The sequence below is a fragment of the Carcharodon carcharias genome, chromosome 2 (genome assembly GCF_017639515.1).
Source record: "Carcharodon carcharias isolate sCarCar2 chromosome 2, sCarCar2.pri, whole genome shotgun sequence".
NCBI lineage: Eukaryota > Metazoa > Chordata > Chondrichthyes > Lamniformes > Lamnidae > Carcharodon > Carcharodon carcharias.
Window position 1 is genome coordinate 176447428 of NC_054468.1, and position 25056 is coordinate 176472483.

Below are 25056 nucleotides of genomic sequence, written 5' to 3' on the forward strand. Positions count from 1 at the left end.
TCTGCTTCTAAGGGACCAAAGTTTATTTTAGCAACTCCCTTTCTTTGCACTTGCAAAAGCTCTTACAATCTGTTTTCATATTCCTGGCTAGTTTACTCTCATATTCTATTTTAGCCCTTTTTATCAACTTTTTGTTGGCCTTTTGCTGGTTTGTAAAATACTCCCAAGCACAGATTTGTTACTGTTCTTTGCAAGATTATAAGTCTCTTCTCTAAATTTCCTGAGTAAGCTACAGGTGGATCTTTCTTGCTGAGTTTTTGTTTTTCAAAGGAATGTATTTTTGTTGGACATTTTGAATTGTTTCTTTAAATGTTTCCCATTGTTTATTGACCACCATGGGGAGAATTTTCAACCCGTCATGGGTGCTGAGCTGGAGCGGGTGCGAACAGGCACGCAGCCGATTGCCGCCCAGAATCAGCTGTGCACCACCATTTTATGTGGGACAGCCAATTAAGGTCCGCCCAGCGTGACATGCACCCGGAAGCGCTGTGCGCTCCCTGTACAGGCAGGGTGAGTAGGCTGAGTCGGGGCCTGCGCTCTTTCGCACATGCGTGTGAATGAGCACGGAAATCTCCCTGAGGCACAGAGCTGCCTCGGGGAGATTAGTTTGATTACAAAAAATTTAAATAAAGGAAAAAGAATATTTAGATGTGTCTCCTCATGTGACAGTGAATTTTAATAAATTTTTAAATTCAATTTATAAACACTTCATGAAACTTACTCCACCTGTGGATGAGGTTTCATGATAAATGCGAAGGCCGCCTGGGCTCTTTACCTGCTCGCCAACCTTAAGGTTGGACGGGCAGCCCAGGCAACCAGCTTAATTAGATTATTATAATATTTGAAGGGTCATGAGGACTTGAAACGTCAACTTTTTTCTTCTCCGCCGATGCTGCCAGACCTGCTGAGTTTTTCCAGGTAATTCTGTTTTTGTTTTTAATTAGATTATTAACAGCCTTAACAGGCCTTTGACAGTTCAGCAAGCACAGATCCAACTCCAGTGCACTCCCGCCGAACTGAAGATCCAAATGATGCCCGGTGACATCAGGGCGCACGCCCAACGTCACCGCGCGTCATTTTACACGTCGGTGAGCGGGGCCCGCCCTCACACGCCGACCAGAAGATTCAGGCCCATATCTTTCAGTCTATTTACCCAATCAACCTTGGCCAGCTCTTCCCTCATACCTAAGTCATTGGCTTTGTTTAAGTTTAGGATTCCTGTTTGTGATTGGAAGTGTATGTTGCTTTCAAACTCAACATGGAATTCAATTATATTACGATCATCAGTTTCCAGCAGATAATTACAATGAGATTACTAATTAACCTTGCCTCATTACACAATGCTAGAACTAAAATAGCTTTATCCCGAGGATAAAAGCAAAATACTGCGGATGCTGGAAATCTGAAACAAAAACAGAAAATGCGGGAAAAATTCAGCAGTTCTGACAGCATCTGTGGAGAGAAAAACAGTTAATGTTTTGAGCCCGTATGACTCTTCTTCAGAGTTGAAGAGAAGTGGAAATGTGATTAAATTTACATTGTTAAAGGGGGTGGGGCAGGTGGAGCTGGATAGAAGGCTAACGATAGGTGCAGACAAAGGACGGATTGACAAAGATGCCGTGAAGCAAAGGACAAAAAGAGTGTTAATGGTAGTGGTTAGTGCTAAAAAAGGTGCTGATAGTGGCATAAAGGTAAGGAAGCAGAGTGTGATAATAGCAGAACAAGGGCTTTATTTCTAGTTGGATGCTGCAGGAAATTGCCATGAAAACATTCTACAAATTCATCTTCTAGACTACCCTTGCCAATTTGTTTAGTCCAGTCTGTATGAAGATTAAGGTTCTCCATAATTATTACATTGGCTTTATTACAGGCTCCAATAATTTCATGTTGAACGTTCTGTCCAATGGTATAACTATCCTCTGTAAACTTGATGTCATTCTACTGCCCATGTCCTAATGCGCACCAAGTCCTGTTTACCCATCACTCTTGTGCTTACTGACCTACATTTACTCCTAGTAAAGTGATGGCTTAATTTTAAAACTTTCACCCTTGCTTTCAAGTCCCTAAATGCCCTTGCTTTTCCCTATCTCTATAATCTCCTGCAACTCCACAACTCCCTGAGATATCTATGCTCCTCTAGTTCTGATGTCTTGAGCATCCAGTATTTCAATAGCTCCACCACTGGTGGCCCTCCCTTCAGCTGCCTAGGTCCTAAGCTCTGGAATTCCCTTCCTAAATCTTTCCACTTCTCTATCTCTGTTTCCTCCTTTAATGCATGTTTGACTGAGATTTTGGTCATCAACCCTGTGTGGCTTGGTTTCATATATTTTACAAACATTCTCCTGTGGTGTGCCTTGGGACAGTTTATTATTATTAAGGCTCTATATAAATATCTGATGTTGTTGTTATTGAATGAACAGCTAGTGCGTAACTATAGCCTCCTTTATATTAATGCTGGATTTGGAGGGATTTTCCATGTTTCCTTTCTGCTGAAGCCATATAATTATCCCTGCTCCCTTTCATGATCTGTGGCAAGTGATCAGTTGGCTGCTTGATCATAAAGGTTAAGTGACTCTGCCCCAGAGCATCACTCCACTACATTGGACCCTGCACGCAACAGAGGAGTTTTATCATATCTTAACCAGAGCCAACATAGAGCAAGCTGTTGGTATGCTGAAAGGGAAAGGGTGATTGCTTTGACATGCAAAGAGACTCGTTTACAGTGTTCTCCTGATAGTGTCCTTAATACCTCTGTGAGTATATCAAGGAAAGATTTGACATTTATGGGTTAAAATTTGTTGGATCCTGGTCCTTAGTTTAGTTGGACTAAGGGATCTGGGTTGCATGCTTGTTTCAGGATGAGCAAATTGGTACCATAGACAGAGTAGATCAGCAGACAGTTCTTATGTAGAACATGTTCTACTAATTTACAAAGGAACTCAGCAGTTACACTTGTGTGCTTACAACTCAAACTCTGTCTCTATGTTACAAACTCTAACTCTAGACTATTCCTACTGACTACTGACTACTAAGGTAGCTCGTGCTACTCTGTTATTGAATACTAAGATCACATGATCTTCCATTATAACATTCTTCTTAAAATTATATCATACATCAGATTACCACATCCCTCCCCCTTTACTCAGAAATACATTTCACAGTTACAATTACAATTTTTCTCAAAATATGAAATTATTTACACAGATAAGTAATTTACAAATTCAGTCTTTCTTGGGGCTTTCCTTATGCATGTGGAATGCCTCAATTCTACAGCTTCTGATATCAAGAACCTTCTTTTCTGGTGTTGTCCCAACATTAGGTTCTTTGGTGGGCACCTGCAAATCTGGTTCCTCAACTCTTTCAGGTACAGCCGATCTTTCAGACTCATCTGTATTCAGTTGAGTCCTTTCAACAGGTGATGTTGACCCAGTTGTGAACACTGGAAGTATAATTTCTTGATGCTTTATTTCTCTTCTCTTTATATGATCTATATGTCTCTGTATGACTCGGTCTTCCACTTTTACGTGGTAAGAAAGAGGTCCAGTCACTGCACTTATTTCACCTGATAATCACTTGGGTCCTTCTCCAAAATTTTTCACATAAACCATCTCTCCTGCAGTAAACTTTCTGTCATGACTATGCCAGTCATGTCAAGTTTTCTGACTTCCCTGACTCCTTTCCACCTTCCCCCCTAAATTTGGCATTACTAAGCTCAATCTTATTCTGTGATGGCTTTTCATCAACAACTCCGCAGGTGTGACATCTGTTGTCATGTGAGGGGAGGTCCAATAATGAAAAAGAAAACGTGCTAGCTTGGTCATAATGGAATCTCCAGTTAATTTCTGCATGCCAGTTTTGAATGTTTGAACTGCTCTCTCGGCCAGTTCGTTCAAAGAAGGGCAATATAGCAATATATATTTTTACATGAGTGATACCGTTGAGGCTGATAAACCATTGAAACTCTGCACTCATAAATGCCATGCCGTTATCTGATATGACCTCCTCTGGTAGTCTGTTGATGGAAAAACTTTGATGTAGCTTGTCAATTGTAGCAGAAGATGTTGGTGACTTCACCCCATATATGTCCATCCATTTTCAGTGAACGTCAACAATAAGAAGAAGCATTGCTTCCATAAAAGGTCCCACATAGTCAATATGTAACCACACCCATGGCCTTCCTGGCCACTCCCAAGGGTGTAACGGAGTTGTAGGAGGTAACTTTTGCACTTGCTGACACTGCATGCAACTTCTCACTAAGCTCTCTATTTCTCCATCCATCCTAGGCCACCATAGGTAGCTGCATGCTATGGCCTTCATTTGGAAAATACCTGGATGTGCACTATGTGGTTCAGTTAACAATGGCTTTCATCCTTTTGGAGGAAAAATCACTAGAGCTTCCCACAATAAGATACCCTCCTGACTGGTTAACTTATATCTTCTGTAAAAATATGGTTTCATTTAATCAGCTTCCTGTTCTTGTGACCAACTGTGAAGAATTTGTTCTCGTACTTTGGATAAGACTGGGTCTCAACTTGTCCAATCTGTCTAGCATCTACAAGTGATGAATCTAAGAAGTTCAATAATAAAATGAGATTTTGAGGAACTGAAACATCCTCATCATTTTCTTTCAAACGCAAAGAAGTAAGTACATCAGCATTGCAATCTGATTTCCAGGCCTCTGGATGAAAGTATACTCATACGCTGCCAGAATCAATGCCCATCTCTGTATTCTTGCTGAGGCTATGGGTGGTATAGCCTTGTCCTTGCTGAACAATCCTAGCAAAGGCTTGTGGTCCAAAACGATAGTAAAATGACAACCGTGTACGTACTGGTGAAATTTCTTGGCACCAAAGATGATTGACAGGCCTTATTTTTCTATCTGTGAGTATCCCTTTTCCTCTGTGTTGAGTGTTGTTGGTACGTATCCAATAGGCTGTTCTGACCCAACATCCACTCAATGGAAGAGCACTGCTCCCATCCCATAGGGTGATGCATCACTTGTCAAAACTAACTCTTTTCTTTGGTCAAAATGTACAATAGAGTGGATGAATGCAATAGCTGTTTCACCTTTCTGAAAGCTTCTTTCTGTGGTGTTTGCAAAGACCAACATTGGTTTTTCTTGAGTAGGTAATATAGGGTTGCGAGTTCTGTTGACAAATTAGGCAAGAAGTGTCCATAGTAATTGATCATCTTGAAAAACAATTTTAGCTCGGAGGTGTTCTTTGGCACTGGTGCCTCTCTAATGGCTCTCACCTTTGCTTCAACTGGGCGGAGGTTTGTGAATCTACACTGTGATCTAAATAAATTACCTCTTTCACTTGGAACGTACGCTTTTCTTTTTTTAAGCGCACTCCCACCAGTGAGAAACATTTCAAAACTTCTTCCAAGTTTGCAAAATGCTCCTTTTCAGTGACCCTTGTCACCAGAACATCATCTAAATAAACTACAACATGAGGCAATCCATGCAGTAAACTTTGCAATGTTTTCTGGAACATGGTGCATGCTGAGGATACACCAAAAGGCAAACGGGTATATGGGCACAACCCTTTGTGTGTATTAATTGTGACAAATTGCCGGGAGGCCTTCTCTAACTCTAATTGTTGATAAGCATGACTCATATCAAGCTTCGTGTCAGCGGTTCCACCTGCCAGCTTAGCATACAAGTCTTTGATTTTTGGTATAGGGTGTCTGTACAATTTAGTCACTTTATTGACAGTCAGTTGGTAGTCTCCACAAATTCAAATGCTTTGGTCAGGCTTCAGCATGGAGACTATTGGTGCTGCCCATTCTGAGAGCTGCACAGGTTGTATAACTACCAGTTTCTCTAATCTGTCCAGTTCGGCGTCCAACTTTTCCCGCATTGCATAAGACACTGGTCTTACCTTCAAAGATCAGGGGGTATCATCTGGATCCACGTGAATTTTTTCTTGTAGTCCCTGGATCTTCTTGAGTTCATCTTGGAAAACTGAGACATTTTTTTGGAGAAGCTCAGATAGCCCATTGGCTCTCAGTTGGAAGATCTCAGTCCAATCCAATTTAATTTCTTTCAACCAGTTTTGTCCAAGGAGGCTTGGCCCCTTACCAGCTAACACCATCCAGGGTAATTTTACTGATTGACTTCCGTAATGTACTGTAACCCTGCTTATGCTTTTGATTTTGATGTCTTTTCCCATGTGAGTTTTCAATTTGGCATCTGTTTCTCCCAAATTTAATTTGCATTCTCCATAATTCAGGTATGTGAAGGTATGCTCACCTATCACTGTATTGGATGCTCCTGTGTCCACCTCCATTCTGTTAGGCCTACCATTCACCCTCACTGTTACATAGATTGGTTCTGTTCTTCCTACATTTAAATTATACAATGAATAAATATCTGAATCTGTTATTTCAGGCTCTTCTATGTCATGGATCTCATGGGGTTTTCTCTTTTGATTGAAAATCTGCCTGATTCTATCCTTGCAATGTCTCACGAGGTGTCCATTTCGATGACAGTAAAAACATTCGATTTTTTAAAACTTCTATTTATTACAAGGTTGCCTGCTTCCACCGCTGTTACTATTATTCCATGTTTTCGTAGCTAAGTCATTTCTTTTTATTTGTCTACAAGCAATGGCTGTTTCCTGCTTTGCATCAGAGCTGTGCATTTTTGCGCCATTTTTGGCTGGGCCTCTCCTCCTAAAGTGGAGAACGGTGCCATTTTGTGTTCCTTGAATGGTTTTCGAATCTCTCACTGAGACTTCCATGGCCAGTGCTATTTCTAGGGCCTTCTGAAAAACCAAATTTGTTTCAGACTGTAATTTCTTTTAAATCATATCTTAGCTTATACCACACACACCAAATGATCTTTAAGTATATCATTTATGGATATACCAAACTCACAATATTCTGTTAACTGTTAACTTGCCACATAACAAGCAATTGTCTCCCCTGGGACTTTATTTCTTGAGTTAACTTTGAACTGTTGTATCATTACCGAGGGCTTGGGCTGATGATGACCTTCACTAAGGTTCATTAAGTCATCAAAATTTTTCGAAATCCGGGGCATTAGTTGCCGTCAAATTTTGAATCAATCCATAGGTCTTACCCCCACATGCGGGTAAGAGGAACACTCGGCTCTTCTCCTTCCCCACAATGTTTTTGCTTGGAAAAAGAACGTAAGGCATTCAACATAATGGGACCAATCGTCTGTGGATGTGTCGAAAAAATCAGCTCTTCCTAACTGCAGCATGCTTCGAAGGGACTGCTTCAATGATTAAGGCAGAAATTGAACGTACAATTACCGTGCGAGGTATGACCCGATTTCAGTTCATTTGGTTTCCTTCCTTGCTTTTTCTTTCTTTTTCTCGTTGCCAGTTTGTTGGATCCTGGTCTTTAGTTTAGTTGTACTAAGGGAATTGAGTTGTATGCTTGTTTCAGGATGACCGAGTTAGTGCCATAGACAGAGTAGGTCAGTGGACAGTTCTTCTGTAGAAGACATTCTATTTATTTACAAAGGAACTCAGCAGTTACACTTGTGAGCTTACAACTCAAAAACTCTGTCTCTAGCTCTAGACTACTCCTACTGATTACTGACTACTAAGGTAGCCCATGCTACTCTGCTATTGGATGCTAAGATCATGTGATTTTCCATTATAGCACTCTTTTTAAAGGTATATCACACATCACATTACCACAAAATTGGCCTATAATGGTAACGTAAAATGACTAACAATAATTGAGCAGCCCATTATACAACCTGAAAATTGAACAAGCTATAAACTGAGCTATTGCTATCATCCTTTTTTGTGCTAACTCACAAGACCAATTTCAATCCACTTGTCTTATCAATATAAGCAGAAGTGGCTTTTCCTTTTAGCCAATTGCCACAGGAACAATTAATATAGCTGAATACAAGATAATCCTAGTAATTAGTAAAGCTATGTTTTGTGGCCCATTTAACATTTTTAAGGACTGACTATTCACATTGACACTTCTGAAAGGATAAACACCTTCTCTATTGACATTCCTAGCATCACTACCTTCTTTGACTTAAAATGGAACTCCCATATTTTTATTGCCTACAAGAAGCTGTTTCCTCTCACATCAAACACTGCTTTTCCCTCAAAAACCCTTAACTCTAAAAAAACGATAAAGTTTGAATACTGCTCCATATTAAGACTCTTCTAGCATGTCTCATGATTCTAGATAGGTATAAGAAAAAAGTTCATTCTCTGAGAGGCAATTCCTTTATATCTTCAAACCATCAATCTGCACTCTGCTCACAATTTTCTCTTTTGTTATTTTGCTCTGTTTTAACGATGCTTTCATGGTCACTGCTTCTCAGAATTTTTAACTATTGTTTTTGTAAGGTCTTATCCTGTATGCTATTTCCTCTTTTTATACCATTTTTGTATTGAAGTCATCACTCATTGTACCATTTTATATTCGACTCATTCTTTTACAGGGCCCTCAAAACTGTATAGTCCATTACCTTCCTCAGTCTCTCCCACAATCTTCAGGCTTTTAAAGCACAAGTTTATCAACCTCTAATAAATTTTACTTATTTCATCCATGGTGATATCCTACCTTGGCTCTTCAATTTGGTTTCTCGATTTAAAATACAACCTTCATCAATTAATTTTAAAATCATCCTATTCCCCACTTTTAAAAAATTGGAATTGATATTCATGATGAGCCAGAATATGAGTTGTGGTGGCAGAGGCAAGAGGGTGAAGGTGAGTGACAACTGGTGTGTAACTTGGCTGCATGTGGGATGCATGGGAACGTTTGATGTCAACTTTGGTGCCTCACTATAATTTTATTTCCATGTGTCAAAGATGGCATGGTTAGTGATGACTTAAAATATGATAGGGAGAGCCTCAATATGTCTTCTGTAGTGCCTTGGAAAGAATCAGAACCAAAAAAATTGCATGTGGCAGTGCCTTTCACAGGCCACTAGGTCACTAGGCCCAGCAGCGGACAGGTCTTCTGGGAGGCTGCAGCTGTCTGTGACCACCTGCCATGACAATATCAGCCTTTGGAAGCACTGCTCTTCAAGGATGCTGAGCCTGTCTGTAGATCCTGTTAGGTGGCAAGTGCCTCCTGTGACCTCAGCCCCGCCCCTCCTGCTCCTCTGTCTGTTGTCAACCTGTTGATCCCTCCACAACATGGGCTTGCTGCTGTGGGTGGAGATTATCTTCCTTATTCAAAGTCCAATGAACAGCAGCCACAGCCCCAGCCATCCTGATGTTCTCTGTGTAAGCATCTCCAAGATGTGCAAAAAAGTGTTTCACAGCAAGTACTTTCACCAAACCATTTCTCAGAGGGAACAGAGAAAGCAGCTCTGTGCACCTGAGGCTTTATTCATATCAGGACACCTGACCTTTAGGCAACATATGAAGTGTCGCTCAATCTCCCCTCTGTTCACTGATGAGCTTCCAAATACCTGGGAACTTGTGCAAGAGACATTAATTTCAAATCATTGTTAAAGTCTTATCAAAGGTGCTTAATTTAACTATTATGATGATTCCCTTTGCTTCAAGTAACAGAATCTTTCTCTACTTCACAGAGAGCTACTATTTGTTTGGGAAATGAAATGCCAGATGTATTTAGTAATTTGCATATTTCTTTTGTATTGTTCTATGATTGTAGAGAATAGTGTCTGACCAATCAGGAACTATGGGTTAGAATTTAACTCATCCACTTGCCCAGATTGAAATCGGATATCTTTCTGGTTGTGATTGCCCATAATTTTCAATATATCTCACTCAGCAAACATCCAAACTCTCTAAGTGATTAAATAAAGTATAATAATGAACAATATATTGGTGATAGAAGCTAAGTTAACAAATCTATACCTATGAGACCCAAGGACCTTCAAATATTGAGGTAGAAGTTGGCAGGTATTGCACATGTTTTTTGAGGATAACCTAGGGACAAAGCACACCTATTTAAGATTGGGCTGATCTGTGTCCAATCTGCACAGGTGTTGGTCTTGCTGCTATATTCATCAGTCCCTTAATTACAAGTTTTTAAAAATGTATTTGTTCCGGGGATGTAGGCATCACTAGTTAGACCAGCATTTATTGCCCTTGTTCAGAAGGCTGTGGGCCTGCAGCCACATGTAGGCCAGACCAGATAAGGATGGTATATTTCCTTCCCTAAAGGACATTAGTGAACCAGATGGGTTTTTATGGCAATTGGCAATGGTTTCATGGTCTTCCTCAGACTTTAAATTCCAGATTTTTTATTCAAATTTCATCATCTGCCATGGTGGGATTTGAAGCCGGGTCACCAGAGCATTATCCTGGGTTTCTGGATTAACTAGTCCAGTGACAATACCACTATGCCATCGCCTTCCCACCAAATGTTAGTTGTAGGCTTGTACCAGCTAATATGCTAATTGATGGTTTTTACTTGGCATAGCTGACTCTGGAGGCATGACCAACACTGTTAATTCATGGTGAATATACTAAAGAGGCCTGAGGACCAATTTCCATCAATCCTCAGACCTCTCCGTTCGAAAATAAGTCCAGACTAAATTCAATCCCAATTTCTGCTAAATATTTCAGAACACAGGGCTGCTTGGGATGTGACAATGTCCTGACTGTCACTTGTTCAAGAGCAGTTCTCATATGTACTATGCACCTTGAAATCTTATTGGGTCAGAACTTCTGAAGAGTGGCAATCACACTCTTCCTTTTTACTTACATTAGTTGGGAGATACCCATTTTTTTATTCTTTCATGGAATGTGGACATTGCTGGCAAGGCCAGCGTTTGTTGCCCATCCCTAATTCCACTTGAATTGAGTGGCTTGCAGTGCCATTTCAGAGGGCAGTTAAGAGCCAACCACACTGCTGTGGGCCTGGAGTCACATGTAAGCCAGACCAGGTAAGGACAGCAGAATTTCCTTTCCTAAAGAGCATTAGTGAACCAGGTGGGTTTTTTATGACAATGATTCCATGGTCACCATTATTGAGACTAGCTTTTAATTCCAGATTTAGTAATTGAATTTAAACGCCACAAGCTGCCATGGTAGGATCTGAATCCATGACCCAGAGGATTGATCTGGGCCTTTGGATTACTAGTCCAGTGATGTTATCACTATGCCACCACTTCCCTATTTCATATCTGACCTTCTGACTCGGGCCTGGTGAGAAAAGTACAACACAGCAGGTTGCCTCAGCCTTCAGCAGCATTGGAGGAAAGGAAGCCACACCCCTTCTTAGCTCCTGTAAGGCAGGTAAGTTTAAAGGTCCAGTCACTTTGAGAATCCAGGGAGAAGGTAAGTGGGTAAGGTAACTGGATAGGTTGAGGGGTTGGGGTAGGATAGGTCAGGGGTGGTAGGATGGATTAGTCAGGCGGTGGGGATAGTGGAGGGGTCCAATGTGGGGTGAAGGTGTAGTTGGGGGTCTAGTGGGGCTGCGAGGAGTTAGAAGTGGTTTTAGTCTTTTCAACTTTTCCTGGGTAGCTATTCTTCCAAGCGAGTCAGAACCATGCAAAGTGAAGTGTTCTCAAAATTCCCACATTTTTCATATCATCAACAAGGATATGACTTTTGGACTTTTACCTGAAACCAGACAACGAGAGTAGACAGAACACACATTCTTCCCTTTAAAGCAATCAACCCAGAGAAAGACTTAAACTAAAGCCCATCAAAATCTTGCATAAATAATCACTACTAGCTTCTAAGGCAGGAAGACAACAATCAATGCAATTATGCGAACCCATCAATACTCCACACATACAATGGCTTTCAGTTCAAAACTAGTTACGGGGTCAGGAAGACAATGATAAACATCATGCGAGACAACAATCACCTGGGGAAGCCCACCAAAATCAAACAAAGAACTAACCTTGATTTGGATTGAGATAAGAAATTTAAAAAAAACAGAATAACTGGGCCAGCAGATCTGAAGTGAGCAGTTTTTGGGAGACACAGAAGGGTGAGCAGTTTTGAAAGCTGACACAGGGCAGTGAGCAGTTGGGAGCAGTTGAAGCTGAGTTTAAGCAGGGAGCTGAGCCAAGTGGAGGGAGAAGATCTGGAGGTTTGCAGGCCCGCAGGCAACATCATGGCGAGGGGCACGGGGTGGCAGGCTCAACCAAAGACAACAAGGCCGCAACCGCAGCCCTCCACGAAGATCGACCACCCACAACTGCGCCCTCCACCCGACTGAAGAACATTCGCAGATTCCACAGACCAGGACCACATGGGGACAGCAGGCCCTAGAGGACACAAAGAGCGTACCCCAAAACTGCAACCGGCTTACCTGGCTGGATTTCAAACTATCAAGGAACCCTGGTTGGTGAGCATGATCCCTGACCTCTCCTAGTTCAATTTAGTTAGGTTTTGGGGGTGGGACAAGGGTAAGGGAATTAGTAGCATGATTTTCCCTCGTTATGCCGTGTGTTCCCCATTTTTAACTAAGTGTACTTTGTAGGTCTGTATAATCCCAGTGTAATCCTAATGTTATAAATTCATTTGTGACTTCAATAAACTCAGTTTTTTTTTCTTGCACCAAAACCAGTTGTCTGCTGCACTTTGTCACAACCCCCAAATAAGTCCAAGGTCTAGAACCCAGGGAGTGGGAGTGATTCGAACCGCTCAGAAGTCAGAGATGAAGCTGACACACACCACCACCCCCTACAAAAGCCTCCAATTTAAACCGGAGTATCGACTGGTTCCTAGTGCTCCGTCGAAGTTTGGGTGTCCCGGGCAGTTGCTGTGCAGTCCTTATGTAGGAATTTCCGCAGGGTGCCCCAGCACTTCTTCTGGGGTACCTCTGGGGTACAAACCCCACAGACCCCCACCCCCCAGAGATCGGAGGCTCTGGGCCAATATTACATAGACATTAGGGGCGGAATTTTCCAGGCCCCTCTTGCAGTGGGTAACCCTAAGGCAAATACAGAGGCCATTCAAACTTCCATTCATTTCGGTGGGACTAGGAGATTCCATTGGCAGGACGGGATGGAAAATCCCACCCAAGATTATTTTATCAGTCTTTGTATTATTTTAACAATTAGTTATTCAGCTGAAAATTCAAAATAATGTTGCTGGTGAGTTTATAACTACCAACAGCCTAATTAATAGGCCAAGGAATGTTTTAAACACCAACAGAATGTTAATGTGAGCTATCAGCTCATTAAGCATGTTGGAGTCAGAGGTCAATAAAACTGTGTTGCCAAGGTTCAATTATTGAGAATAAACTAAATTTAAGTATTAGTGGAAGCTGCAATAATAAACTGAAATGAATACACTTTTGGAAAATAATTAAAACTCTGTGTGGAAAGGATTGTCAATATCTGTGATACCCCTGATACATGTACAGCACCAAGTTCACATAGCAAATACAAATTTTGATTTGAAATGTCTGGCCTATATATGCTCTTGATTTTTGTGGTGCCACCTGCTGTAAATCAAGGAAATGGCCCATATTGACAACAACAGCCTTCAGCTGTCTGTGCCCAAATGGCTGCTATTCCCTTCCCAAATCTCTCAACCTCTCTCCCCTCCCTAGAACCTACCCCTTTTAGTTATATTTCCTTCGCAGCCAATGTCCAATTTTGATTGATAATGCTCCCGTGAAACACTTTGGGACATTTTACCATGTTAAAAATGCTATATAAATATAAGCTGTTGTTTTATACATTACTAAAATTCAAAAACAAAAAAAACCCTTTAAGGATAAAAATACTATTTTGGGTATGTATGTTAGCTTTTTTTTAATTTATTCATTCACAGGATGTGGGCATAGCTGGCTAGGTTAGTATTTTTTAGGCCCATCCCTAATTGCCCTTGAGAAGGTGGTGGTGAGCTGCTTTCTGAATTGCTGCAGTCCATGTGGTGTTAGGGAGTGAGTTTCAGGATTTTGACCCAGCGACAATGAAAGAACAGCAATATAGTTCCAAAATCAGAATGGTGTGTGGCTTGGAGGAGAACTTGCAGTTGGTGTTGTTGGCATGCACCTGCTGCCCTTGTCCTTCAAGGTGGTAGAGCTCACAGGTTTTGAAAGTGCTGTTGAAGGAACCTTGGCGAGATGCTGCAATGCATCATGTAGATGGTACACATTGCTGCCACTGTGCGTCAGTGGTGGAGGGAGTGAATATTTATTGTGGCGGAAGGGGTACCAATCAAGCAGGAGATGGTCATTGCCTGGCGCTTGCATGGCACGAATGTTACTTGCCACTCACTTATCAGCCTAAGCCTTAACGTTGTCGATGTCTTGTAGATTGACGTGGACTGCTTCAGTACCTGAAGAGCCACAAATGATGCTGAACATTGTGCAATCATCACCAAACATTCCCACTTATGAACTTATGTTGCAGGAAAGGCTAGCTGAAGGTGATTGGGCCGAGGACACTACCCTGAAGAACTCCTACAGTGATGTCTTGGGACTGAGATGATTGACTTCCAACAACAACAACCATCTTCCTTTGTGCTGGGTATGACTCCAACCAGTGGAGAGTTTTGCCCCTGATTCTCACTGACTTTAGTTTTGCTAGGGCTCCTTGATGTCCCAATGCTGCCTTGTGGTCAAGGGCAGTCACTCTCACCTCATCTCTGGATTTCAGCTCTTTTGTCCATGTTTGGACTAAGACTGTAATAAGGTCAGGAGCTGAGTGGCCTTGGCAGAACTCAAACTGAGCATCAGTGAGCAAGGTATTACTGTGTAAGTGCCACTTGATAGCACTATCAATAACATCTTCCATCACTTTGCTGATGACCGAGAGTAGACTAATGGGGCGGTAATTGGCCAGGTTGGATTTGTCCTGCTTTTGTGGATAGGATATACCTGGGCAATTTTCCACATAGCCGGGTCGATGCCAGTGTTGTAACTGTTCTGGAACAGCTTGGCTTTGGGCGCTGCCAGTTCTGGAGCACAAGTCTTCAGTACTATTGCTGGAATATTGTCAGGGCCCATAATTTTTGCAGTATCCAGTGCCTTCAACTATATCTTGATATCATGTGAGTGAATCAAACTGGCTGAAGACTGGCATCTGTGAAGCTTGCAACCTCAGGAGGAGGCCGAGATGGATCATCCACTCGGCACTTCAGGCTGAAGATTGTTGCAAATGCTTCTGCCTTGTCTTTTGCACTGATGTGCTGGGCTCCCCCATCACTGAGGATGGGGATATTTGTGGAACCTCCTCCTCCAGTGAGTTGTTTAATTGTCCACCACCATTCACAACTCTGTCTACTGCATTTTACTTCCACTGTTTGGCGCATATTGTCGCTTCACCAGGTTGGCACCTCATTCTTAGGTATGCCTGGTGCTACTCTTGGCATGCATTCTTCATTGAATCAGGGTTGATCCCCTGACTTCACGGCAATGGTAGAGTGGGGGATATGCCAGGCCATGAAGTTACAGATTGTGGTTGAGTACCATTCTGCTGCTGCTGCTGATGGCCCACAGTGCCTAGTGGATGGCTAGTTTTGCATTGCTAGATCTGTTCAAAATCTATCCCATTTAGCACTATGGTAATGCCACACAGCAGTACATTTCCAAAGATATGGATCTCTTCAAATCAGCTCAACACTTGAAACTGCAATAGAAAGATGAACCTAAATCTTGCGTTCCGAGGTCATGCACGTGCCCCACCTGAATGCACATAAAATTGCGTGAAAAGACATCGGCTTGCATCGCAATGTCATCGCCCATGTGTGCAATATTGAGGTCAGTGGGTGTGCGCAGGAGACGGAGCAGTGCCCTTTGACAATTAAAGGGCTAATTAAGGTCATTAAAAAGCTTATTGACCGGGATTTTATGTTGACCGTGCGGTTCTTAGCTCAACGCATGGGCAAACCGGGTGGGCAGAATTCACATTTTAATCATTTCCTCATCCATGGGTGGGATTAAAGGCCCCTGGAGCAGCTGCACTTTCTCTGTCATTGCCAGTTCTTTGCTGTGTGAGTACAGAGTTGTCCCAGAGTTTATTTGCATCTCGTTTGATTGTCAAGCCTGCCTTTCAGCATCTCAGCTCTTCATCTTCCCTGGAAGGTTCCCCTGAGTGTTGCAGCACAGCGCTCCTTCATTTTCAATACACTGCTCCTCTGCATCCCATCGAATGGGGATAGTGTATTCCGCTGGTAGAACCTCCTCTGAAGAGGAAGAGAGGGGCAGGAGGGAGAGGAGGCCAGGTGGGCATGGGCAGCACCCCAGGGCCAGACCTTTAAGAGGAGAGGCATGGGCTCAGTTGCACAACCTTGGCAGGCACACTTAAGTGCCAGTTGGCATAAACACTATTAGACCCCTAAACAATCCGAGCAACAGGCATCCGACTAAAGCACTCAGCACATGTCCATGCTATTTCTGCACTTACACTTGCTGACCACAGCAGATCACTGAACCTTTTGCGGCACTGAAGCCATATGTGGCGCACCACATCATGCCCACTGACCTGAGCTGTGATTTCTGCCCAGGCCTTCTCTTGCCATTCCTGGGCATTAAGATATGCCACTTGGCACTGACCTCCTCGGCCAGAACTCAAAGTGTCATAGTGTCATAGAATTTACAGCACGGTAGGAGGCCCTTTGGCTCATCGTATCTGTGCCGGTCATCAACCCCCATCTACTCTAATCCCATTTTCCAGCATTTGGCCCATAGCTTTGCATGCTATGGTGTTTCAAGTGTTCATCTAAATACTTCTTAAATGTTGTGAGGGTTCCCACCTCTACCACCCTTTCAGGCATTGAGTTCCGGATACCCCCCACCCTCTGGGTTAAAAACTTTTTCTTCAAATCCCCTCTAAACCTCCTGCCCCTTACCTTAAATCTATGCCCCTGGTTATTGACACCTCCACTAAGGGGAAAAGTTTCTTCCTATCTACCCTTTCTACGGCCCTCATAATTTTGTATACCTCTATCAGGCCCCCCCTCAGCCTTCTCTGCTCCAAGGAAAACAACCCTAGCCTATCCAATCTCTCTTCATAGCTGAAACGCTCCAGCCCAGGCAACATCCTGGTGAATCTAGGATGAATCAACTGGGGTTATTATTAATAATAATAATAATAATCCCAATAGATGAACCCACTCCCAGGCAATCATCTAAGAAACGGGGAGCAGAGTTCCCACCCAACTTGACCTCCCACCTTCCATGACCGCCAGGTGCTGAGGCCATGTCTGCTCACTCGGAATCTTCTTGAACAGCTTCCAGACAACTCCCTTAGCTTCCCCCACAACTCCTGGCAGCCTTCAGGGAGCTGCCTCTTCCATTTTTTGAACACCCCGCCGGCTCCCCATTGGACCTGGAGTCCAACACATTCTGACCCCTGCACACGGGAAACACATCCAGCGGTCACGTTTCATGCTGGGCGGGCCTTAATTGGCCACCCAGTGTAAGATCACGTTCATAGCATGAATTCAGCCGGGAGCAGGTTTTACATCAGCTTCCAACTGCGCCAACATCAGACGCACCCCAAGGGTAAAATTTTGGCCATGATCAGTGAGTTCAGCCATAATTCTCTTGTGTTCTTCTTTTGTCTTCTACTGCACACTGTCTTCGTAAACCCTTCTCACCCTCCTCCTCCACTGTCCCATCCAACAATAAGTATGAGGAGCTCACAGACTTCCTTGGCACTAAGGCTGAGATCATTTGATCAGCTGCCTCTGCTGCTTCCCTCCCTCCCACTGGGCCAAACTTCCTCTAAAGCTTCTTATAGCTTAAATCCCGAGCTCATATCATTTTTGAGTTTCTCTCCTATCTCTCCTTCTGCCCTGCATCTCCGATCTTGTCTGTAAGACCCATCTCCTCCACCCTCAACCAAATTCCCACCAAACTACTGACCTTCTAACTTCCCTTCCTGGTTCCCATGCTATCTGACATTGTTAATGTTCTCTCTCTTTGTGCGCAGTTCCTCTGTCAATATCGCCCTCTCCTCAAAAAAAACCCTCGATCCCACCATCTTGCACACTGCTGGCCCGATCTTCGAACTTTCTTTCCTCTTGAAAATCCTTGGACATGTTGTCATCTACCAAATCCGTGCCAATGGGTTAAATTTTATGGGAGGCTGATGGGGGATCAGAGAAAACATCTGTTGGAAACTGACCAATTTTAGAAAAGGCCGCCTTGCAACGATAACACTCTGCAGGTGGCCTAAAGAATCCAGGGGTTGGACTTCTGACCATCATTGGAAAGGAAGCCCTGCCAATGAGAACTGCTATCCAATCGGATTGGCTGACAGCTCTTGCAATCCCAGCAGCAGCAGAACCCAACAGTGGGTGCTGCTGGGGTTGTAAGCAGTCCCATGAAGATCAAAGATAGACACCAGACCCAGATAAGTCCCAGGCTTGGGGAAGATTTGGGAACCCTAGCGAGGGGGCGAGTGTGAGGGGAAATTGGTTTTGGAGGCCAGACGGGGAGGCACAAAGGGGGAGGATAACATCTTGGGGTAGGTGCCCCTGATGCACACAGGGCTACCCCCCTCCCCAAAGAACATAACCCCCTTCTCGCCTTTTCACTGAATTTTTGAAAAAAACAGCTTTCCCACTCTCACCCCCTCACTTTCAGTGGCATTGCAGGCAGCCATTATATAAATACAAGTTGTTGTTGATATAGATGTCATCTTCATTAAAAAGTTGTGTCAAAGAAGGTTTCCCCCCAAACAATAGTTTCTGAAGTGAACCTGTTGAGAAAACCAAGGTCATCAAGTGAGAAACTGGAAGTCAAACAGCTTATTAAAGCTGACATAGTTCATGAAAAATATTGCATTTACATTCCTGGTGTACCTCAGAGACATTAATCATACTGGATGGAATGATTTGGTTACTATAGACAGCCGTATTTATTTATAATGGATACTTATAGGGACTAAAATGAACCTCTGCCAGCCTGCACTTAATTTAATTTATTATGTATTGGATCAAGATTTACTGTATTCTGCTCATTGAATCGATGTAAATATATGGTGTGTTTATGAAGTGTCCCTATGAGACTAAAATAATTGAATAAATCTTCATTAAACAGCAATAGAATTGTAGCTAATCCTGTACTATAATCACACCAAACTATACACATTCTGTTTATGTGGGAATGAGTAGGATTTCAGAATTGTTTCTATGTTTTATCAGGTTCATCACTGTGAAAATCTCCATAGAAATGCTTATATTGGATTTTTTATTGAATGCATAACCCACACACTTTAGTATGCAAAATAGTTGTTTAAGGGATTTCAATTCCAAGTCTCCAAGTTCTCAGTCTCTAACTCTGACAATCGATTCCAGTAACTTCTCTACAACTGACATTAAGGTATTGTGTTTGTGATTACTTGGTTTCTTCTTCCATTCCTTCTTAAATAATGGAATGACACTTGCAATTTTACAATCGAAAGACACAATCCGTGAATATAGAGATTTTGCATATTATGACTAATGTGTCTGTAACTTGATCACTTATTTCTTTAAACACTCTGGGATAGAAACCATCTAGCCTGGATATTTGTCTATCTTAAGTCCCATTATTTTCTCCATTACCAATGTTAAATCCACTAAGCTCTTCCACTTATTTTTAGAATATCTGGTATTTTATCATCTTCCTTTGCTGTGAAAACAGACACAAAGTACTCATTTAATGAGTCGTCATTTCCTTGTTATCCATTATAGTCTCACCTACTTCCGCCTTCAAAAGTCCAAATTTCTCTTCACTATTCTCTTTCTATTAATGTATTTGTGTAAATATTTACTTTTAGCTATGACACTCTGGCACATTTTCTTTTCATGTTACTTTTTTGCAGCTCTCATGACTTTATTTTTATCTCTTTGTTTCTTTAATGGCTTTCCCAGTCTGTTTCGTTTCCACCTCCCCTTACATTTTGTAAATCTTTTCTTTTACCTTTATATGGCCTCTTACCTTATTTATTGTCTGAGAATGCTGAATTAAGAAGCCTATTGGATCTTGGGCTCAATTTGGAGCTAGGCTACACAGAAAATTTCTAGAAGTTACCTAAAACTATCCTCACTATAAAAATTCATTCATTTACAACTCAGCTATGTTTTGGTGCTGAGTTTTTCAGTGCCACACATGCCTTTCCCCCTTTTCTGGTATCCATAATACATTCATTGTCCCATTTAAATTAATTGACCTTCTCCTACATTGGTGGGGTCAGGAATAAAAATTACTGGCAGATGTCCCCTTGGATTGTTGGTACAATTTGTCTTCTACAAATCGTCACTGTCCTTATTTAGTCCTTGACTTTCTAAGTGATTATTAAGTTTATTTTCAATGTTTTCCCTCTATTGGTTAGGCCTAGTTGCTCTATTCTACCTTGTCCATCCATTTCTCTCTTTTTGAATGGAAGTATTACATTGGAATCCTTTAATTCTCTGACACGAAGTCCATGTCCAAGGATGTTAGCTGTAATTAGAATGAATTATTGGCTACCCCAGTCTCCTGGAACTTGTTTGATTGCCATAAGGAGTTATAGAATCATATGGGCCAGGATTTCCCAGGCGGCGAGCTGGGGATGGGGCTCGCTCACCGACGTGTAAAATGACGCGAGATGACGTTGGGTGGAACTCCCAACATCACCCCACCTCATTTCAATTTTCAGTTCAGCAAGGGCTCAGCAGAATCAACTGTACGCCCAATGACCTGTCAAAGTATTTAAAGAACTTAATGGACCTGCCCGTCCAACCTTAAGGTTGGCGGGCAGAGGCAAACCAGGAGCCCTGGTGGGCATTGGAAAAAGCATGAAACCTCTTCCATGGGTGGGATGAGGTTTCATGTAGCTTTTTAAATTTTCAATAAAAGTGTTAATGAAAGTGATGGATATGTCCCAACTCATGTGACAGTGTCACATAAGGGGTCATGTCAGTGGAATTTTTTTTTCTAAAAATGTTAACATTTTAAAATTTGGCACTGATCTCCCTGAGGCCGCACTTAGTCTCAGGGAGATGAGTGCGCTCTTTCACGCGCATGCACGAAAGAGTGCACTCTTGGTTTAGGGATTCCCCCACCTGCACAGGGAGCGCATAATGCTTCCTTGTCGATGTCATGAAGGCCCGTCCACATAAAATGGTGGCCCCCCCTCCGATCAGGGGCGCCAATCAGAGCTGCGCCTCCACGCACCTACTCCTAAACTTCCCCCCCAATGGGGGGAAAATTCTGCCCATGACGATACAGCACAGAAGGAAGCCATTTGGCCCATCATGTATGTTCTAGTTTTTTCATAAAGCTGTCCAGTTAGTCTCACTCTCTTGCTCTTTCCCCATAGTTCTGGAAATATTCCCCCTTCAAATATTTATCCAATTGTCTTCTAAAAATTATTGAATATGTTTTCACCATCCTGTCAGGCAGTGCATTCCAGATCATAACAACATGCTCAGTAAATGTTTCCCCTCATGTCACCTTTGGTTCTGTTCCAAAATACCTTAAATAGATGTCCGCTGGTTACACTGATCTTTCTGTCACTGGAAACAACTTCTATTTATTTATTCTATCAAAACCATTCATGATTTTGAACACCTCTATCAAATCTCTCCTGTAGGAATTTCTCATTAACCCTGTGAGTCTTGGTTTAAACAAACTGAGTGGAATGATAAAATAAGCCACAGATACAAAACTTAATTCTTTTCTTTTTCACATTATTAAAACAAACATTACACAATCCCAATTTTACTGCAGAGGTTAAGAAAACTTAGTAAGTAAATTTAATATAAAATTCAGCAGCCAAAAAACATACAACCTTTGTGTGGAGTGTCCTGAACCAAGAATCAAGAACCAAGCAGCCTTTTCAAACTCTGGAGATTTCCACACACTCTCCACTCCTTCTTCAGGGATGGCTTCTCCAACTCCACTATTGTTTAACAACTTAGGTAAGCACTCCTTATATCCACCCACTTTTTCACTGCTTCTTTATCACTTTCCTTGCTTTGTTGGTTGAATCTGTCTATCAGCTCTGGGCATGTGTTCTCTTTTCATTGGTGATACAGTCTCAGTCAATGGTACTTATGATGAATCTTATGATCTTATGATCTTATGATCTTAATCTTTTGTTTCTACACTTAATGTTGTTTAAATTTATATCTGGTTCAACACTTCTTTCAGTCTGTTCTGCTCTTTGTTAATCTATAGGCCGATCACACCTTGTGTTCTGGTCTCATCCCTTTGCCACATTAATTTCCCTTACACATAACATCTTTTGAATTTTGCACTTTTGTTGCACATTAAACTTCGACATGATAGATTGAAGACAGCATTACTATTGAATTTATGAAGAATGCCACTTGTTCATGGTGGATGAGCATACCATGGTTAAACACACTGTGACTCAGTATGCTATCATCCAACAAAAGCAAAATACTACAGATGCTGGAAAACTGAAATAAAAACAGAAAGTGCTGGAAATACTCCATAGGTCAGGCAGCATCTGTGGAAAGAGAAAGAGTTACCATTTCAGGTTGATGACGTTTCATCAGAATTGGGGGAGTTAGAAATGTAATTTTCCAGTTCTAATGAAAGGTTATCAACCTGAAACACTAACCCCATTTCTCTCTCCACAGATGCTGCCTGACCTTCTGAGCATTTCCAGTTTTTACTATCATTCAACATTTCCCTTTAATTGTCTTATTCAATCAATCTCTATGCTCCTGAACTATTTCTGCTCCAAAGAATACAACTTAGACTAGTCTCTTGATAATTAAAATCTTTCATTCTTGGTACCATTTTAATAAATCTCCTCTGCACCCTCTCTGATGCCTTGATATCCTAAAGAGTAGTGACCAGAATTTGCAACAAAAACTGAGACCTAATGAGTGTGTAATGGTTTAGCAGTTGGCAAAGAATTTCCCAGAACTTTTCCTAATGTGACCACGTCTATTTTGTATTTTCCAGCAGTTTGCTTGGCTAGGCAGGTAGGCCAATAAGTAGGTGACTACAACAGGTCTGGATAGGGGAAGCTTAATGGGCAGGATTTTATGGCTGACGTGCGGGTGGCAGAACAGCACGCGCCATCGCGATATTTAGCTGGACGGGCATGCTATGAAGCGTGACCCGCACCTGCCATTAATTAAAGGCCTTGTGAAGGCCCTTAACTCGGCAATCGATGCTGATTTTGAGGCATCCGTGCAATCTTCACCATGGCGCACAGGCCCAGTGGGTGGCTGGGTAAATTACTTTTTAACAAACCTCATCCATGGGTGGGATATGTGGGCAAGAGGGGTTGTTAATGTTTTATGTGAAGTATTTATTGCAGAAAGTGTTTTAAACTTGCCTGTGTGATTGTTAGCAGTTCAGATCGATTTCCAACAGCTTTCTCTGTACTTTGAAGCTTCACTCACCAATCTGCAGACAGTAATCTTTCTCAGGCCTTCAGCTTTCTGGAGGCCTCCATTTAGCCTGGGCCTATGGGTCCTGACATCTCCACTGGAGGCAGCCCCTCTGAGGAGGAAGGGAGGGATAGAATAAGGAGGAGGCCTGGAGTGGACAATCAGCCTCCAGGGGAGCCACCTTTGGGAGGCCAGGTGCAGGCACAAGGGGTGCAGGGCCAAGAGGTTGTCCAAGGTGCAAGAGGCCGCAGAAGACACCACTATCCTGCTGCCAGGGTATACAGGCAGTGAAGCAGCTACCTCAATATGACTGAGGTGCAGTGCCGAAGGAGGCTCCGACTGTCAAGGGGGACAGTGAACTATATCTGTCAGATGATTGGCCCTGAGATCTCCCCTAACTGTATGGGTGGACACCCCATGCCAGTGGCTCTGAAGGTCACAGTTGCCCTCCACTTCTATGCATCTGGCCCCTTCCAGGGCTCGGTGGGTGATCTTTGCGGTGTCTCCCAATCAGCTGTCCATACTTGTGTCAAGCAGGTCACAGACGCTCTGTTCAGATGTGCATTGACCTTAATCCACTTCTGCTGTGACCAGGCAAGTCAGACACAGTGAGCCAGAGGCTTTGTGGCCATTGCTGGCTTCCCCCGTGTCCAGGGTACAATAGACTGCACACATGTGGCCATCAAGGCGCCAGCAGGTGAGCCCGGTGCCTTCGTCAACAGGAAGGGCTTCCACTCCATGAACTTGCAGATAGTGTCTGATCACAGGATGCTGATTCTACAAGTCTGTGCAAGGTACCCAGGCAACTCCCATGACACCTACATCCTCAGAGACTCCCTGGTGCCGGGTCTCTTCAGTGCTCCAGCACAGCTGGATGGATGGCTCCTGGGTGACAAGGGCTATCCTCTCAGAAGGTTCATGACCCCTCTCCACCATCCAAGAACAGAAGCTGAGGAGTGCATAGGAGCCACATCTCCACTAGGGCTGCGGTGCAGAGAGCCATCAGTTTTCTCAAGATGCGCTTTTGATGCCTGGACCGCTCAGGGGGTGCACTCCAGTACCCCCCAGATCATATCTCTGTGATAGTGGTTGCATGCTGCTCTCTCCACAATCTTGCGCTGGAAAGGGGGGACGCAGTTGACGATGAAGACCTTGATGCAGCGGATGCGGCTGTACATGATGAATCCAGCAGTGGCTCAGAGGATGAGGAAGCACAGGGCGATGATGAGGGGCAGAACGCCGACCCGCTACTACACCAAGGCTGCAGGGACATTTGGGACACTTTAATCCAATGAACATTCAGCTAGCTCCACACACATGGATCAGCAGAACCAGCATTGCCTGGCAATTCCACATGTGACACTTAGGCGCTATATTTTCCACCTCATCAGCTGCAACTAAGGGCTTAGTACAGAAATATCAATGTCCACTCAAACACTCATGAGATGTCTGTGAAACATACAAATGCATCAAAGGAAACACCCTCAGCCATGATCAGAAATGTGGACTTTATTGCCACCAAAAAAATGAACAAACGTCGCTCTGACGTTGAGAATCAAACATTTCCTAATCTAGGGCCAATACAAAGTCACCAGTGAGAAACACGTCTTGTGCCTAACGTGCTTTATGCTTCCGTTTGCGGGTGCTACGTCTAGGTACTGCACCATCGCTCGGAGTGGCTTGTGAGACAGCCTGCTGACTCTGCTGTCCTGTTGGCCTTGATGACCTTGGTGACCGTCCTCTGGCCCGTGGAGCCTGTGATGGCCCTGTCTGGGAGGGAGTGGTCAGTTCCAGAACTGGCACTTCCCCAGTTGTC